Consider the following 20,659-nt stretch of genomic DNA (forward strand, 5'->3'; position numbering starts at 1 on the left):
CCTAAAAGAAAATTTTAATTAACTTCTTGAAATACTAAAATAAATCTTATCCTCAAACTACATTTAAATCAATTTTTTGAAGTAACACTCTCACCTTTTTCATAAAACTAACATATATTTTTTTTCAGGAATCCGCTCTCCAGAAACCTGAAACAAATCTTGAAAAAACTTGTTTAAGGCATCCATTCTCCCTAATCCTAAAAGAAAATTTTAATTAACTTCTTGAAATACTAAAATAAATCTTATCCTCAAACTACATTTAAATCAATTTTTTGAAGTAACACTCTCACCTTTTTCATAAAACTAACATATATTTTTTTTCAGGAATCCGCTCTCCAGAAACCTGAAACAAATCTTGAAAAAACTTGTTTAAGGCATCCATTCTCCCTAATCCTAAAAGAAAATTTTAATTAACTTCTTGAAATACTAAAATAAATCTTATCCTCAAACTACATTTAAATCAATTTTTTGAAGTAACACTCGCATCTTTTTCATTAAACTAACATATATTTTTTTCAGGAATCCACTCTCCAGAAACCTAAAACTAATCTAAAAAAACTTCTTTCAGGCATCCAATCTTCCTAATCCTAAACAAAAATTTTAATTAACTTGTTGAAATAATTCAATCACATTTATCCTCAAACTACTTTTAAATCAATTTTTTGAAGTAACACTCTCACCTTTTTCATAAAACAAACGTATTTTTTTTTCAGGAATCCACTCTCCATAAACCTGAAACTAATCTTGAAAAAACTTGTGTAAGGCATCCATTCTCCCTAATCCTAAAAGAAAATTTTAATTAACTTGTTGAAATAATGCAATCAACCTTATTCTCAAACTACATTTAAATCAATTTTTTGAAGTAACACACTCACCTTTTTCATAAAATGAACATATTTTGTTTTCACGAATCCACTCTCCAGAAACCTAAAACAAATCTTGAAAAAACTTGTTTAAGGCATCCATTCTCCCTAATCCTAAAAGAAAATTTTAATTAACTTCTTGAAATACTAAAAAAATCTAATCCTCAAACTACATTTAAATCAATTTTTTGAAGTAACACTCTCACCTTTTTCATAAAACTAACATATATTTTTTTTCAGGAATCCACTCTCCAGAAACCTAAAACTAATCTTAAAAAACTTATTTCAAGCATTCCAATCTTCCTAATCCTAAACGAAAATTTTAATTAACTTGTTGAAATAATTCAATCACATTTATCCTCAAACTACGTTTAAATCAATTTTTTGAAGTAACACTCTCACCTTTTTCATAGAACAAACATATTTTTTTTTCAGGAATCCATTCTCCAGAAACCTGAAACAAATCTTGAAAAAACTTGTTTAAGGCATCCATTCTCCCTAATCCTCAAAGAAAATTTTAATTAACTTCTTGAAATACTAAAATAAATCTTATCCTCAAACTACATTTAAATCAATTTTTTGAAGTAACACTCTCACCTTTTTCATAAAACTAAGATATATTTTTTTTCAGGAATCCACTCTCCAGAAACCTAAAACTAATCTTAAAAAACTTCTTTCAGGCATCCAATCTTCCTAATCCTAAACGAAAATTTTAATTAACTTGTTGAAATAATTCAATCACATTTATCCTCAAACTACTTTTAAATCAATTTTTTCAAGTAACACTCTCACCTTTTTCATAGAACAAACATATTTTTTTTTCAGGAATCCACTCTCCAGAAACCTGAAACAAATCTTGAAAAAACTTGTTTAAGGCATCCATTCTCCCTAACCCTAAAAGAAAATTTTAATTAACTTCTTGAAATACTAAAATAAATCTTATCCTCAAACTACATTTAAATCAATTTTTTGAAGTAACACTCTCACCTTTTTCATAAAACTAACATATATTTTTTTTCAGGAATCCGCTCTCCAGAAACCTGAAACAAATCTTGAAAAAACTTGTTTAAGGCATCCATTCTGCTTAATCCTAAAAGAACATTTTAATTAACTTCTTGAAATACTAAAATAAATCTTATCCTCAAACTACATTTAAATCAATTTTTTGAAGTAACACTCACACCTTTTTCATTAAACTAACATATATTTTTTTTCAGGAATCCACTCTCCAGAAACCTAAAACTAATCTAAAAAAACTTCTTTCAGGCATCCAATCTTCCTAATCCTAAACGAAAATTTTAATTAACTTGTTGAAATAATTCAATCACATTTATCCTCAAACTACTTTTAAATCAATTTTTTGAAGTAACACTCTCACCTTTTTCATGGAACAAACTTATTTTTTTTTCAGGAATCCACTCTCCATAAACCTGAAACTAATCTTGAAAAAACTTGTGTAAGGCATCCATTCTCCCTAATCCTAAAAGAAAATTTTAATTAACTTGTTGAAATAATGCAATCAACCTTATTCTCAAACTACATTTAAATCAATTTTTTGAAGTAACACACTCACCTTTTTCATAAAATGAACATATTTTGTTTTCACGAATCCACTCTCCAGAAACCTAAAACAAATCTTGAAAAAACTTGTTTAAGGCATCCATTCTCCCTAATCCTAAAAGAAAATTTTAATTAACTTCTTGAAATACTAAAAAAATCTAATCCTCAAACTACATTTAAATCAATTTTTTGAAGTAACACTCTCACCTTTTTCATAAAACTAACATATATTTTTTTTCAGGAATCCACTCTCCAGAAACCTAAAACTAATCTTAAAAAACTTATTTCAAGCATTCCAATCTTCCTAATCCTAAACGAAAATTTTAATTAACTTGTTGAAATAATTCAATCACATTTATCCTCAAACTACGTTTAAATCAACTTTTTGAAGTAACACTCTCACCTTTTTCATAGAAAAAACATATTTTTTTTTCAGGAATCCACTCTCCAGAAACCTGAAACAAATCTTGAAAAAACTTGTTTAAGGCATCCATTCTCCCTAATCCTAAAAGAAAATTTTAATTAACTTCTTGAAATACTAAAAAAAATCTTATCCTCAAACTACATTTAAATCAATTTTTTGAAGTAACACTCTCACCTTTTTCATAAAACTAAGATATATTTTTTTTCAGGAATCCACTCTCCAGAAACCTAAAACTAATCTTAAAAAACTTCTTTCAGGCATCCAATTTTCCTAATCCTAAACGAAAATTTTAATTAACTTGTTGAAATTATTCAATCACATTTATCCTCAAACTACTTTTAAATCAATTTTTTCAAGTAACACTCTCACCTTTTTCAGAGAACAAACATATTTTTTTTTCAGGAATCCACTCTCCAGAAACCTGAAACAAATCTTGAAAAAACTTGTTTAAGGCATCCATTCTCCCTAATCCTAAAAGAAAATTTTAATTAACTTCTTGAAATACTAAAATAAATCTTATCCTCAAACTACATTTAAATCAATTTTTTGAAGTAACACTCTCACCTTTTTCATAAAACTAACATATATTTTTTTTCAGGAATCCGCTCTCCAGAAACCTGAAACAAATCTTAAAAAAACTTGTTTAAGGCATCCATTCTCCCTAATCCTAAAAGAAAATTTGAATTAACTTCTTGAAATACTAAAATAAATCTTATCCTCAAACTACATTTAAATCAATTTTTTGAAGTAACACTCTCACCTTTTTCATAAAACTAAGATATATTTTTTTTCAGGAATCCACTCTCCAGAAACCTAAAACTAATCTTAAAAAACTTCTTTCAGGCATCCAATCTTCCTAATCCTAAACAAAAATTTTAATTAACTTGTTGAAATAATTCAATCACATTTATCCTCAAACTACTTTTAAATCAATTTTTTCAAGTAACACTCTCACCTTTTTCATAGAACAAACATATTTTTTTTTTCAGGAATCCACTCTCCAGAAACCTGAAACAAATCTTGAAAAAACTTGTTTCAGGCATCCATTCTCCCTAATCCTAAAAGAAAATTTTAATTAACTTCTTGAAATACTAAAATAAATCTTATCCTCAAACTACATTTAAATCAATTTTTTGAAGTAACACTCTCACCTTTTTCATAAAACTAACATATATTTTTTTTCAGGAATCCACTCTCCACAAACCTGAAACAAATCTTGAAAAAACTTGTTTAAGGCATCCATTCTCCCTAATCCTAAAAGAACATTTTAATTAACTTCTTGAAATACTAAAATAAATCTTATCCTCAAACTACATTTAAATCAATTTTTTGAAGTAACACTCTCACCTTTTTCATAAAACTAACATATATTTTTTTTCAGGAATCCACTCTCCACAAACCTAAAACTAATCTTAAAAAACTTATTTCAAGCATTCCAATCTTCCTAATACTAAACGAAAATTTTAATTAACTTGTTGAAATATTTCAATCACATTTATCCTCAAACTACGTTTAAATCAATTTTTTGAAGTAACACTCTCACCTTTTTCATAGAACAAATATATGTTTTTTTCAGGAATCCACTCTCCAGAAACCTGAAACAAATCTTGAAAAAACTTGTTTAAGGCATCCATTCTCCCTAACCCTAAAAGAAAATTTTAATTAACTTCTTGAAATACTAAAATAAATCTTATCCTCAAACTACATTTAAATCAATTTTTTGAAGTAACACTCGCACCTTTTTCATTAAACTAACATATATTTTTTTTCAGGAATCCACTCTCCAGAAACCTAAAACTAATCTAAAAAAACTTCTTTCAGGCATCCAATCTTCCTAATCCTAAACGAAAATTTTAATTAACTTGTTGAAATAATTCAATCACATTTATCCTCAAACTACTTTTAAATCAATTTTTTGAAGTAACACTCTCACCTTTTTCATAGAACAAACTTATTTTTTTTTCAGGAATCCACTCTCCATAAACCTGAAACTAATCTTGAAAAAACTTGTGTAAGGCATCCATTCTCCCTAATCCTAAAAGAAAATTTTAATTAACTTGTTGAAATAATGCAATCAACCTTATTCTCAAACTACATTTAAATCAATTTTTTGAAGTAACACACTCACCTTTTTCATAAAATGAACATATTTTGTTTTCACGAATCCACTCTCCAGAAACCTAAAACAAATCTTGAAAAAACTTGTTTAAGGCATCCATTCTCCCTAATCCTAAAAGAAAATTTTAATTAACTTCTTGAAATACTAAAAAAATCTAATCCTCAAACTACATTTAAATCAATTTTTTGAAGTAACACTCTCACCTTTTTCATAAAACTAACATATATTTTTTTTCAGGAATCCACTCTCCAGAAACCTAAAACTAATCTTAAAAAACTTATTTCAAGAACTCCAATCTTCCTAATCCTAAACGAAAATTTTAATTAACTTGTTGAAATAATTCAATCACATTTATCCTCAAACTACGTTTAAATCAACTTTTCGAAGTAACACTCTCACCTTTTTCATAGAAAAAACATATTTTTTTTTCAGGAATCCACTCTCCAGAAACCTGAAACAAATCTTGAAAAAACGTGTTTAAGGCATCCATTCTCCCTAATCCTAAAAGAAAATTTTAATTAACTTCTTGAAATACTAAAAAAAATCTTATCCTCAAACTACATTTAAATCAATTTTTTGAAGTAACACTCTCACCTTTTTCATAAAACTAAGATATATTTTTTTTCAGGAATCCACTCTCCAGAAACCTAAAACTAATCTTAAAAAACTTCTTTCAGGCATCCAATCTTCCTAATCCTAAACAAAAATTTTAATTAACTTGTTGAAATTATTCAATCACATTTATCCTCAAACTACTTTTAAATCAATTTTTTCAAGTAACACTCTCACCTTTTTCAGAGAACAAACATATTTTTTTTTCAGGAATCCACTCTCCAGAAACCTGAAACAAATCTTGAAAAAACTTGTTTAAGGCATCCATTCTCCCTAATCCTAAAAGAAAATTTTAATTAACTTCTTGAAATACTAAAATAAATCTTATCCTCAAACTACATTTAAATCAATTTTTTGAAGTAACACTCTCACCTTTTTCATAAAACTAACATATATTTTTTTTCAGGAATCCGCTCTCCAGAAACCTGAAACAAATCTTAAAAAAACTTGTTTAAGGCATCCATTCTCCCTAATCCTAAAAGAAAATTTGAATTAACTTCTTGAAATACTAAAATAAATCTTATCCTCAAACTACATTTAAATCAATTTTTTGAAGTAACACTCTCACCTTTTTCATAAAACTAAGATATATTTTTTTTCAGGAATCCACTCTCCAGAAACCTAAAACTAATCTTAAAAAACTTCTTTCAGGCATCCAATCTTCCTAATCCTAAACGAAAATTTTAATTAACTTGTTGAAATAATTCAATCACATTTATCCTCAAACTACTTTTAAATCAATTTTTTCAAGTAACACTCTCACCTTTTTCATAGAACAAACATATTTTTTTTTTCAGGAATCCACTCTCCAGAAACCTGAAACAAATCTTGAAAAAACTTGTTTAAGGCATCCATTCTCCCTAATCCTAAAAGAAAATTTTAATTAACTTCTTGAAATACTAAAATAAATCTTATCCTCAAACTACATTTAAATCAATTTTTTGAAGTAACACTCTCACCTTTTTCATAAAACTAACATATATTTTTTTTCAGGAATCCGCTCTCCAGAAACCTGAAACAAATCTTGAAAAAACTTGTTTAAGGCATCCATTCTCCCTAATCCTAAAAGAACATTTTAATTAACTTCTTGAAATACTAAAATAAATCTTATCCTCAAACTACATTTAAATCAATTTTTTGAAGTAACACTCGCACCTTTTTCATTAAACTAACATATATTTTTTTTCAGGAATCCACTCTCCAGAAACCTAAAACTAATCTAAAAAAACTTCTTTCAGGCATCCAATCTTCCTAATCCTAAACGAAAATTTTAATTAACTTGTTGAAATAATTCAATCACATTTATCCTCAAACTACTTTTAAATCAATTTTTTGAAGTAACACTCTCACCTTTTTCATAAAACAAACGTATTTTTTTTTCAGGAATCCACTCTCCATAAACCTGAAACTAATCTTGAAAAAACTTGTGTAAGGCATCCATTCTCCCTAATCCTAAAAGAAAATTTTAATTAACTTGTTGAAATAATGCAATCAACCTTATTCTCAAACTACATTTAAATCAATTTTTTGAAGTAACACACTCACCTTTTTCATAAAATGAACATATTTTGTTTTCACGAATCCACTCTCCAGAAACCTAAAACAAATCTTGAAAAAACTTGTTTAAGGCATCCATTCTCCCTAATCCTAAAAGAAAATTTTAATTAACTTCTTGAAATACTAAAAAAATCTAATCCTCAAACTACATTTAAATCAATTTTTTGAAGTAACACTCTCACCTTTTTCATAAAACTAACATATATTTTTTTTCAGGAATCCACTCTCCAGAAACCTAAAACTAATCTTAAAAAACTTATTTCAAGCATTCCAATCTTCCTAATCCTAAACGAAAATTTTAATTAACTTGTTGAAATAATTCAATCACATTTATCCTCAAACTACGTTTAAATCAATTTTTTGAAGTAACACTCTCACCTTTTTCATAGAACAAACATATTTTTTTTTCAGGAATCCACTCTCCAGAAACCTGAAACAAATCTTGAAAAAACTTGTTTAAGGCATCCATTCTCCCTAATCCTCAAAGAAAATTTTTATTACCTTCTTGAAATACTAAAAAAAATCTTATCCTCAAACTACATTTAAATCAATTTTTTGAAGTAACACTCTCACCTTTTTCATAAAACTAACATATATATTTTTTCAAGAATCCACTCTCCAGAAACCTGAAACAAATCTTGAAAAAACTTGTTTAAGGCATCCATTCTCCCTAATCCTAAAAGAAAATTTTAATTAACTTCTTGAAATACTAAAATAAATCTTATCCTCAAACTACATTTAAATCAATTTTTTGAAGTAACACTCTCACCTTTTTCATAAAACTAACATATATTTTTTTTCAGGAATCCGCTCTCCAGAAACCTGAAACAAATCTTAAAAAAACTTGTTTAAGGCATCCATTCTCCCTAATCCAAAAAGAAAATTTGAATTAACTTCTTGAAATACTAAAATAAATCTTATCCTCAAACTACATTTAAATCAATTTTTTGAAGTAACACTCTCACCTTTTTCATAAAACTAAGATATATTTTTTTTCAGGAATCCACTCTCCAGAAACCTAAAACTAATCTTAAAAAACTTCTTTCAGGCATCCAATCTTCCTAATCCTAAACGAAAATTTTAATTAACTTGTTGAAATAATTCAATCACATTTATCCTCAAACTACTTTTAAATCAATTTTTTCAAGTAACACTCTCACCTTTTTCATAGAACAAACATATTTTTTTTTTTCAGGAATCCACTCTCCAGAAACCTGAAACAAATCTTGAAAAAACTTGTTTCAGGCATCCATTCTCCCTAATCCTAAAAGAAAATTTTAATTAACTTCTTGAAATACTAAAATAAATCTTATCCTCAAACTACATTTAAATCAATTTTTTGAAGTAACACTCTCATCTTTTTCATAAAACTAACATATATTTTTTTTCAGGAATCCGCTCTCCAGAAACCTGAAACAAATCTTGAAAAAACTTGTTTAAGGCATCCATTCTCCCTAATCCTAACAGAAAATTTTAATTAACTTCTTGAAATACTAAAATAAATCTTATCCTCAAACTACATTTAAATCAATTTTTTGAAGTAACACTCTCACCTTTTTCATAAAACTAACATATATTTTTTTTCAGGAATCCGCTCTCCAGAAACCTGAAACAAATCTTGAAAAAACTTGTTTAAGGCATCCATTCTCCCTAATCCTAAAAGAACATTTTAATTAATTTTTTGAAATACTAAAATAAATCTTATCCTCAAACTACATTTAAATCAATTTTTTGAAGTAACACTCGCACTTTTTTCATTAAACTAACATATATTTTTTTTCAGGAATCCACTCTCCAGAAACCTAAAACTAATCTAAAAAAACTTCTTTCAGGCATCCAATCTTCCTAATCCTAAACGAAAATTTTAATTAACTTGTTGAAATAATTCAATCACATTTATCCTCAAACTACTTTTAAATCAATTTTTTGAAGTAACACTCTCACCTTTTTCATAAAACAAACGTATTTTTTTTCAGGAATCCACTCTCCATAAACCTGAAACTAATCTTGAAAAAACTTGTGTAAGGCATCCATTCTCCCTAATCCTAAAAGAAAATTTTAATTAACTTGTTGAAATAATGCAATCAACCTTATTCTCAAACTACATTTAAATCAATTTTTTGAAGTAACACACTCACCTTTTTCATAAAATGAACATATTTTGTTTTCACGAATCCACTCTCCAGAAACCTAAAACAAATCTTGAAAAAACTTGTTTAAGGCATCCATTCTCCCTAATCCTAAAAGAAAATTTTAATTAACTTCTTGAAATACTAAAAAAATCTAATCCTCAAACTACATTTAAATCAATTTTTTGAAGTAACACTCTCACCTTTTTCATAAAACTAACATATATTTTTTTTCAGGAATCCACTCTCCAGAAACCTAAAACTAATCTTAAAAAACTTATTTCAAGCATTCCAATCTTCCTAATCCTAAACGAAAATTTTAATTAACTTGTTGAAATAATTCAATCACATTTATCCTCAAACTACGTTTAAATCAATTTTTTGAAGTAACACTCTCACCTTTTTCATAGAACAAACATATTTTTTTTTCAGGAATCCACTCTCCAGAAACCTGAAACAAATCTTGAAAAAACTTGTTTAAGGCATCCATTCTCCCTAATCCTCAAAGAAAATTTTAATTAACTTCTTGAAATACTAAAAAAAATCTTATCCTCAAACTACATTTAAATCAATTTTTTGAAGTAACACTCTCACCTTTTTCATAAAACTAACATATATTTTTTTTCAGGAATCCACTCTCCAGAAACCTAAAACTAATCTTAAAAAACTTATTTCAAGCATTCCAATCTTCCTAATCCTAAACGAAAATTTTAATTAACTTGTTGAAATAATTCAATCACATTTATCCTCAAACTACGTTTAAATCAATTTTTTGAAGTAACACTCTCACCTTTTTCATAGAACAAACATATTTTTTTTTCAGGAATCCACTCTCCAGAAACCTGAAACAAATCTTGAAAAAACTTGTTTAAGGCATCCATTCTCCCTAATCCTCAAAGAAAATTTTAATTAACTTCTTGAAATACTAAAATAAATCTTATCCTCAAACTACATTTAAATCAATTTTTTGAAGTAACACTCTCACCTTTTTCATAAAACTAAGATATATTTTTTTTCAGGAATCCACTCTCCAGAAACCTAAAACTAATCTTAAAAAACTTCTTTCAGGCATCCAATCTTCCTAATCCTAAACGAAAATTTTAATTAACTTGTTGAAATAATTCAATCACATTTATCCTCAAACTACTTTTAAATCAATTTTTTCAAGTAACACTCTCACCTTTTTCATAGAACAAACATATTTTTTTTTCAGGAATCCACTCTCCAGAAACCTGAAACAAATCTTGAAAAAACTTGTTTAAGGCATCCATTCTCCCTAACCCTAAAAGAAAATTTTAATTAACTTCTTGAAATACTAAAATAAATCTTATCCTCAAACTACATTTAAATCAATTTTTTAAAGTAACACTCTCACCTTTTTCATAAAACTAACATATATTTTTTTTTCAGGAATCCGCTCTCCAGAAACCTGAAACAAATCTTGAAAAAACTTGTTTAAGGCATCCATTCTGCTTAATCCTAAAAGAACATTTTAATTAACTTCTTGAAATACTAAAATAAATCTTATCCTCAAACTACATTTAAATCAATTTTTTGAAGTAACACTCGCACCTTTTTCATTAAACTAACATATATTTTTTTTCAGGAATCCACTCTCCAGAAACCTAAAACTAATCTAAAAAAACTTCTTTCAGGCATCCAATCTTCCTAATCCTAAACGAAAATTTTAATTAACTTGTTGAAATAATTCAATCACATTTATCCTCAAACTACTTTTAAATCAATTTTTTGAAGTAACACTCTCACCTTTTTCATAGAACAAACTTATTTTTTTTTCAGGAATCCACTCTCCATAAACCTGAAACTAATCTTGAAAAAACTTGTGTAAGGCATCCATTCTCCCTAATCCTAAAAGAAAATTTTAATTAACTTGTTGAAATAATGCAATCAACCTTATTCTCAAACTACATTTAAATCAATTTTTTGAAGTAACACACTCACCTTTTTCATAAAATGAACATATTTTGTTTTCACAAATCCACTCTCCAGAAACCTAAAACAAATCTTGAAAAAACTTGTTTAAGGCATCCATTCTCCCTAATCCTAAAAGAAAATTTTAATTAACTTCTTGAAATACTAAAAAAATCTAATCCTCAAACTACATTTAAATCAATTTTTTGAAGTAACACTCTCACCTTTTTCATAAAACTAACATATATTTTTTTTCAGGAATCCACTCTCCAGAAACCTAAAACTAATCTTAAAAAACTTATTTCAAGCATTCCAATCTTCCTAATCCTAAACGAAAATTTTAATTAACTTGTTGAAATAATTCAATCACATTTATCCTCAAACTACGATTAAATCAACTTTTTGAAGTAACACTCTCACCTTTTTCATAGAAAAAACATATTTTTTTTCAGGAATCCACTCTCCAGAAACCTGAAACAAATCTTGAAAAAACTTGTTTAAGGCATCCATTCTCCCTAATCCTAAAAGAAAATTTTAATTAACTTCTTGAAATACTAAAAAAAATCTTATCCTCAAACTACATTTAAATCAATTTTTTGAAGTAACACTCTCACCTTTTTCATAAAACTAAGATATATTTTTTTTCAGGAATCCACTCTCCAGAAACCTAAAACTAATCTTAAAAAACTTCTTTCAGGCATCCAATCTTCCTAATCCTAAACGAAAATTTTAATTAACTTGTTGAAATTATTCAATCACATTTATCCTCAAACTACTTTTAAATCAATTTTTTCAAGTAACACTCTCACCTTTTTCAGAGAACAAACATATTTTTTTTTCAGGAATCCACTCTCCAGAAACCTGAAACAAATCTTGAAAAAACTTGTTTAAGGCATCCATTCTCCCTAATCCTAAAAGAAAATTTTAATTAACTTCTTGAAATACTAAAATAAATCTTATCCTCAAACTACATTTAAATCAATTTTTTGAAGTAACACTCTCACCTTTTTCATAAAACTAACATATATTTTTTTTCAGGAATCCGCTCTCCAGAAACCTGAAACAAATCTTAAAAAAACTTGTTTAAGGCATCCATTCTCCCTAATCCTAAAAGAAAATTTGAATTAACTTCTTGAAATACTAAAATAAATCTTATCCTCAAACTACATTTAAATCAATTTTTTGAAGTAACACTCTCACCTTTTTCATAAAACTAAGATATATTTTTTTTCAGGAATCCACTCTCCAGAAACCTAAAACTAATCTTAAAAAACTTCTTTCAGGCATCCAATCTTCCTAATCCTAAACGAAAATTTTAATTAACTTGTTGAAATAATTCAATCACATTTATCCTCAAACTACTTTTAAATCAATTTTTTCAAGTAACACTCTCACCTTTTTCATAGAACAAACATATTTTTTTTTTCAGGAATCCACTCTCCAGAAACCTGAAACAAATCTTGAAAAAACTTGTTTCAGGCATCCATTCTCCCTAATCCTAAAAGAAAATTTTAATTAACTTCTTGAAATACTAAAATAAATCTTATCCTCAAACTACATTTAAATCAATTTTTTGAAGTAACACTCTCACCTTTTTCATAAAACTAACATATATTTTTTTTCAGGAATCCACTCTCCACAAACCTGAAACAAATCTTGAAAAAACTTGTTTAAGGCATCCATTCTCCCTAATCCTAAAAGAACATTTTAATTAACTTCTTGAAATACTAAAATAAATCTTATCCTCAAACTACATTTAAATCAATTTTTTGAAGTAACACTCTCACCTTTTTCATAAAACTAACATATATTTTTTTTCAGGAATCCACTCTCCACAAACCTAAAACTAATCTTAAAAAACTTATTTCAAGCATTCCAATCTTCCTAATACTAAACGAAAATTTTAATTAACTTGTTGAAATATTTCAATCACATTTATCCTCAAACTACGTTTAAATCAATTTTTTGAAGTAACACTCTCACCTTTTTCATAGAACAAACATATTTTTTTTTCAGGAATCCACTCTCCAGAAACCTGAAACAAATCTTGAAAAAACTTGTTTAAGGCATCCATTCTCCCTAATCCTAAAAGAAAATTTTAATTAACTTCTTGAAATACTAAAATAAATCTTATCCTCAAACTACATTTAAATCAATTTTTTGAAGTAACACTCTCACCTTTTTCATAAAACTAAGATATATTTTTTTTCAGGAATCCACTCTCCAGAAACCTAAAACTAATCTTAAAAAACTTCTTTCAGGCATCCAATCTTCCTAATCCTAAACGAAAATTTTAATTAACTTGTTGAAATAATTCAATCACATTTATCCTCAAACTACTTTTAAATCAATTTTTTCAAGTAACACTCTCACCTTTTTCATAGAACAAACATATTTTTTTTTCAGGAATCCACTCTCCAGAAACCTGAAACAAATCTTGAAAAAACTTGTTTAAGGCATCCATTCTCCCTAACCCTAAAAGAAAATTTTAATTAACTTCTTGAAATACTAAAATAAATCTTATCCTCAAACTACATTTAAATCAATTTTTTGAAGTAACACTCTCACCTTTTTCATAAAACTAACATATATTTTTTTTCAGGAATCCGCTCTCCAGAAACCTGAAACAAATCTTGAAAAAACTTGTTTAAGGCATCCATTCTGCCTAATCCTAAAAGAACATTTTAATTAACTTCTTGAAATACTAAAATAAATCTTATCCTCAAACTACATTTAAATCAATTTTTTGAAGTAACACTCGCACCTTTTTCATTAAACTAACATATATTTTTTTTCAGGAATCCACTCTCCAGAAACCTAAAACTAATCTAAAAAAACTTCTTTCAGGCATCCAATCTTCCTAATCCTAAACGAAAATTTTAATTAACTTGTTGAAATAATTCAATCACATTTATCCTCAAACTACTTTTAAATCAATTTTTTGAAGTAACACTCTCACCTTTTTCATAGAACAAACTTATTTTTTTTTCAGGAATCCACTCTCCATAAACCTGAAACTAATCTTGAAAAAACTTGTGTAAGGCATCCATTCTCCCTAATCCTAAAAGAAAATTTTAATTAACTTGTTGAAATAATGCAATCAACCTTATTCTCAAACTACATTTAAATCAATTTTTTGAAGTAACACACTCACCTTTTTCATAAAATGAACATATTTTGTTTTCACGAATCCACTCTCCAGAAACCTAAAACAAATCTTGAAAAAACTTGTTTAAGGCATCCATTCTCCCTAATCCTAAAAGAAAATTTTAATTAACTTCTTGAAATACTAAAAAAATCTAATCCTCAAACTACATTTAAATCAATTTTTTGAAGTAACACTCTCACCTTTTTCATAAAACTAACATATATTTTTTTTCAGGAATCCACTCTCCAGAAACCTAAAACTAATCTTAAAAAACTTATTTCAAGAACTCCAATCTTCCTAATCCTAAACGAAAATTTTAATTAACTTGTTGAAATAATTCAATCACATTTATCCTCAAACTACGTTTAAATCAACTTTTTGAAGTAACACTCTCACCTTTTTCATAGAAAAAACATATTTTTTTTTCAGGAATCCACTCTCCAGAAACCTGAAACAAATCTTGAAAAAACTTGTTTAAGGCATCCATTCTCCCTAATCCTAAAAGAAAATTTTAATTAACTTCTTGAAATACTAAAAAAAATCTTATCCTCAAACTACATTTAAATCAATTTTTTGAAGTAACACTCTCACCTTTTTCATAAAACTAAGATATATTTTTTTTCAGGAATCCACTCTCCAGAAACCTAAAACTAATCTTAAAAAACTTCTTTCAGGCATCCAATCTTCCTAATCCTAAACAAAAATTTTAATTAACTTGTTGAAATAATTCAATCACATTTATCCTCAAACTACTTTTAAATCAATTTTTTCAAGTAACACTCTCACCTTTTTCATAGAACAAACATATTTTTTTTTTCAGGAATCCACTCTCCAGAAACCTGAAACAAATCTTGAAAAAACTTGTTTCAGGCATCCATTCTCCCTAATCCTAAAAGAAAATTTTAATTAACTTCTTGAAATACTAAAATAAATCTTATCCTCAAACTACATTTAAATCAATTTTTTGAAGTAACACTCTCACCTTTTTCATAAAACTAACATATATTTTTTTTCAGGAATCCACTCTCCACAAACCTGAAACAAATCTTGAAAAAACTTGTTTAAGGCATCCATTCTCCCTAATCCTAAAAGAACATTTTAATTAACTTCTTGAAATACTAAAATAAATCTTATCCTCAAACTACATTTAAATCAATTTTTTGAAGTAACACTCTCACCTTTTTCATAAAACTAACATATATTTTTTTTCAGGAATCCACTCTCCACAAACCTAAAACTAATCTTAAAAAACTTATTTCAAGCATTCCAATCTTCCTAATACTAAACGAAAATTTTAATTAACTTGTTGAAATATTTCAATCACATTTATCCTCAAACTACGTTTAAATCAATTTTTTGAAGTAACACTCTCACCTTTTTCATAGAACAAACATATTTTTTTTCAGGAATCCACTCTCCAGAAACCTGAAACAAATCTTGAAAAAACTTGTTTAAGGCATCCATTCTCCCTAATCCTAAAAGAACATTTTAATTAACTTTTTGAAATACTAAAAAACATCTTATCCTCAAACTACATTTAAATCAATTTTTTGAAGTAACACTCTCACCTTTTTCATAAAACTAACATATATTTTTTTTCAGGAATCCACTCTCCATAAACTTGAAACAAATCTTGAAAAAACGTGTTTAAGGCATCCATTCTCCCTAATCCTAAAAGCAAATTTTAATTAACTTCTTGAAATACTAAAATAAATCTTATCCTCAAACTACATTTAAATCAATTTTTTGAAGTAACACTCTCACCTTTTTCATAAAACTAAGATATATTTTTTTTCAGGAATCCACTCTCCAGAAACCTAAAACTAATCTTAAAAAACTTCTTTCAGGCATCCAATCTTCCTAATCCTAAACGAAAATTTTAATTAACTTGTTGAAATAATTCAATCACATTTATCCTCAAACTACGTTTAAATCAATTTTTTGAAGTAACACTCTCACCTTTTTCATAGAACAAACATATTTTTTTTTCAGGAATCCACTCTCCATAAACTTGAAACAAATCTTGAAAAAACGTGTTTAAGGCATCCATTCTCCCTAATCCTAAAAGAAAATTTTAATTAACTTCTTGAAATACTAAAATAAATCTTATCCTCAAACTACATTTAAATCAATTTTTTGAAGTAACACTCTCACCTTTTTCATAAAACTAAGATATATTTTTTTTCAGGAATCCACTCTCCAGAAACCTAAAACTAATCTTAAAAAACTTCTTTCAGGCATCCAATCTTCCTAATCCTAAACGAAAATTTTAATTAACTTGTTGAAATAATTCAATCACATTTATCCTCAAACTACTTTTAAATCAATTTTTTCAAGTAACACTCTCACCTTTTTCATAGAACAAACATATTTTTTTTTCAGGAATCCACTCTCCAGAAACCTGAAACAAATCTTGAAAAAACTTGTTTCAGGCATCCATTCTCCCTAATCCTAAAAGAAAATTTTAATTAACTTCTTGAAATACTAAAATAAATCTTATCCTCAAACTACATTTAAATCAATTTTTTGAAGTAACACTCTCACCTTTTTCATAAAACTAACATATATTTTTTTTCAGGAATCCACTCTCCACAAACCTGAAACAAATCTTGAAAAAACTTGTTTAAGGCATCCATTCTCCCTAATCCTAAAAGAACATTTTAATTAACTTCTTGAAATACTAAAATAAATCTTATCCTCAAACTACATTTAAATCAATTTTTTGAAGTAACACTCTCACCTTTTTCATAAAACTAACATATATTTTTTTTCAGGAATCCACTCTCCACAAACCTAAAACTAATCTTAAAAAACTTATTTCAAGCATTCCAATCTTCCTAATACTAAACGAAAATTTTAATTAACTTGTTGAAATATTTCAATCACATTTATCCTCAAACTACGTTTAAATCAATTTTTTGAAGTAACACTCTCACCTTTTTCATAGAACAAACATATTTTTTTTTCAGGAATCCACTCTCCAGAAACCTGAAACAAATCTTGAAAAAACTTGTTTAAGGCATCCATTCTCCCTAATCCTAAAAGAAAATTTTAATTAACTTCTTGAAATACTAAAATAAATCTTATCCTCAAACTACATTTAAATCAATTTTTTGAAGTAACACTCTCACCTTTTTCATAAAACTAACATATATTTTTTTTCAGGAATCCACTCTCCACAAACCTAAAACTAATCTTAAAAAACTTATTTCAAGCATTCCAATCTTCCTAATACTAAACGAAAATTTTAATTAACTTGTTGAAATATTTCAATCACATTTATCCTCAAACTACGTTTAAATCAATTTTTTGAAGTAACACTCTCACCTTTTTCATAGAACAAACATATGTTTTTTTCAGGAATCCACTCTCCAGAAACCTGAAACAAATCTTGAAAAAACTTGTTTAAGGCATCCATTCTCCCTAACCCTAAAAGAAAATTTTAATTAACTTCTTGAAATACTAAAATAAATCTTATCCTCAAACTACATTTAAATCAATTTTTTGAAGTAACACTCGCACCTTTTTCATTAAACTAACATATATTTTTTTTCAGGAATCCACTCTCCAGAAACCTAAAACTAATCTAAAAAAACTTCTTTCAGGCATCCAATCTTCCTAATCCTAAACGAAAATTTTAATTAACTTGTTGAAATAATTCAATCACATTTATCCTCAAACTACTTTTAAATCAATTTTTTGAAGTAACACTCTCACCTTTTTCATAGAACAAACTTATTTTTTTTTCAGGAATCCACTCTCCATAAACCTGAAACTAATCTTGAAAAAACTTGTGTAAGGCATCCATTCTCCCTAATCCTAAAAGAAAATTTTAATTAACTTGTTGAAATAATGCAATCAACCTTATTCTCAAACTACATTTAAATCAATTTTTTGAAGTAACACACTCACCTTTTTCATAAAATGAACATATTTTGTTTTCACGAATCCACTCTCCAGAAACCTAAAACAAATCTTGAAAAAACTTGTTTAAGGCATCCATTCTCCCTAATCCTAAAAGAAAATTTTAATTAACTTCTTGAAATACTAAAAAAATCTAATCCTCAAACTACATTTAAATCAATTTTTTGAAGTAACACTCTCACCTTTTTCATAAAACTAACATATATTTTTTTTCAGGAATCCACTCTCCAGAAACCTAAAACTAATCTTAAAAAACTTATTTCAAGAACTCCAATCTTCCTAATCCTAAACGAAAATTTTAATTAACTTGTTGAAATAATTCAATCACATTTATCCTCAAACTACGTTTAAATCAACTTTTCGAAGTAACACTCTCACCTTTTTCATAGAAAAAACATATTTTTTTTTCAGGAATCCACTCTCCAGAAACCTGAAACAAATCTTGAAAAAACGTGTTTAAGGCATCCATTCTCCCTAATCCTAAAAGAAAATTTTAATTAACTTCTTGAAATACTAAAAAAAATCTTATCCTCAAACTACATTTAAATCAATTTTTTGAAGTAACACTCTCACCTTTTTCATAAAACTAAGATATATTTTTTTTCAGGAATCCACTCTCCAGAAACCTAAAACTAATCTTAAAAAACTTCTTTCAGGCATCCAATCTTCCTAATCCTAAACAAAAATTTTAATTAACTTGTTGAAATTATTCAATCACATTTATCCTCAAACTACTTTTAAATCAATTTTTTCAAGTAACACTCTCACCTTTTTCAGAGAACAAACATATTTTTTTTTCAGGAATCCACTCTCCAGAAACCTGAAACAAATCTTGAAAAAACTTGTTTAAGGCATCCATTCTCCCTAATCCTAAAAGAAAATTTTAATTAACTTCTTGAAATACTAAAATAAATCTTATCCTCAAACTACATTTAAATCAATTTTTTGAAGTAACACTCTCACCTTTTTCATAAAACTAACATATATTTTTTTTCAGGAATCCGCTCTCCAGAAACCTGAAACAAATCTTAAAAAAACTTGTTTAAGGCATCCATTCTCCCTAATCCTAAAAGAAAATTTGAATTAACTTCTTGAAATACTAAAATAAATCTTATCCTCAAACTACATTTAAATCAATTTTTTGAAGTAACACTCTCACCTTTTTCATAAAACTAAGATATATTTTTTTTCAGGAATCCACTCTCCAGAAACCTAAAACTAATCTTAAAAAACTTCTTTCAGGCATCCAATCTTCCTAATCCTAAACGAAAATTTTAATTAACTTGTTGAAATAATTCAATCACATTTATCCTCAAACTACTTTTAAATCAATTTTTTCAAGTAACACTCTCACCTTTTTCATAGAACAAACATATTTTTTTTTTCAGGAATCCACTCTCCAGAAACCTGAAACAAATCTTGAAAAAACTTGTTTAAGGCATCCATTCTCCCTAATCCTAAAAGAAAATTTTAATTAACTTCTTGAAATACTAAAATAAATCTTATCCTCAAACTACATTTAAATCAATTTTTTGAAGTAACACTCTCACCTTTTTCATAAAACTAACATATATTTTTTTTCAGGAATCCGCTCTCCAGAAACCTGAAACAAATCTTGAAAAAACTTGTTTAAGGCATCCATTCTCCCTAATCCTAAAAGAACATTTTAATTAACTTCTTGAAATACTAAAATAAATCTTATCCTCAAACTACATTTAAATCAATTTTTTGAAGTAACACTCGCACCTTTTTCATTAAACTAACATATATTTTTTTTCAGGAATCCACTCTCCAGAAACCTAAAACTAATCTAAAAAAACTTCTTTCAGGCATCCAATCTTCCTAATCCTAAACGAAAATTTTAATTAACTTGTTGAAATAATTCAATCACATTTATCCTCAAACTACTTTTAAATCAATTTTTTGAAGTAACACTCTCACCTTTTTCATAAAACAAACGTATTTTTTTTTCAGGAATCCACTCTCCATAAACCTGAAACTAATCTTGAAAAAACTTGTGTAAGGCATCCATTCTCCCTAATCCTAAAAGAAAATTTTAATTAACTTGTTGAAATAATGCAATCAACCTTATTCTCAAACTACATTTAAATCAATTTTTTGAAGTAACACACTCACCTTTTTCATAAAATGAACATATTTTGTTTTCACGAATCCACTCTCCAGAAACCTAAAACAAATCTTGAAAAAACTTGTTTAAGGCATCCATTCTCCCTAATCCTAAAAGAAAATTTTAATTAACTTCTTGAAATACTAAAAAAATCTAATCCTCAAACTACATTTAAATCAATTTTTTGAAGTAACACTCTCACCTTTTTCATAAAACTAACATATATTTTTTTTCAGGAATCCACTCTCCAGAAACCTAAAACT

The sequence above is a fragment of the Triturus cristatus genome, chromosome 3_1, assembly GCF_964204655.1.
Source record: "Triturus cristatus chromosome 3_1, aTriCri1.1, whole genome shotgun sequence".
Classification (NCBI taxonomy): domain Eukaryota; kingdom Metazoa; phylum Chordata; class Amphibia; order Caudata; family Salamandridae; genus Triturus; species Triturus cristatus.